Here is a 670-nt window from a genome sequence, read left to right on the forward strand (position 1 = left end):
GCTCGCCATAATGAGATGAATAGAGATCGCTCTTACCACAGAAATGCACGCTTCAAACAAAACAGTCAATAAAGACGAAGAAGAGAATGATGTGTAGCTCCCGGCGCCTATTTATACTATAGTCGCACCGGTAGTGACGTCATGGCTGTCGCCGGCCAACGAGTTGGTGTTTTTTCAATGTATGCTTCAGACACGGGTCATGACGAGGCGTTCCCCATAGCGACCCCTAGAGGATACAGTTCGAAGTGCAACAATGGATTTTGATGTTTTGGGTGATTTTGCTTTTAGTTTTCTCCAAAACTATACAGTAAAATGCCTTGAACATTAAGACAGTGATAGTCAGGCTCACTCTGAACACATATCAATTGAAAGAATGAGCTAACCTATAAAGGAACATTTTATATGAGTGTTGGAATATGCGGAAATAATCAAAGTGCAACAATGGAGTTCGATGTTTTGTGTGATTTTGCTTTTAGTTTTCTCCAAAACTATACAGTAAAATGCCTTGAAAATACATACAGTGGTAGTCTGGATCACTATGAATACATATCAATTGAAAGAATGAGCTAACCTATAAAGGAACTCTTTCTATGAGTGTTGGTAAATGGGACACAGTGCAAGTGCAAGGATGCATTTTGTTGTTTGGGGTGAATTTGCTTTTAGTTTTCTC

Source organism: Sinocyclocheilus grahami, unplaced genomic scaffold, assembly GCF_001515645.1.
Source record: "Sinocyclocheilus grahami isolate Dianchi unplaced genomic scaffold, SAMN03320097.WGS_v1.1 scaffold1991.1, whole genome shotgun sequence".
Taxonomy (NCBI): domain Eukaryota; kingdom Metazoa; phylum Chordata; class Actinopteri; order Cypriniformes; family Cyprinidae; genus Sinocyclocheilus; species Sinocyclocheilus grahami.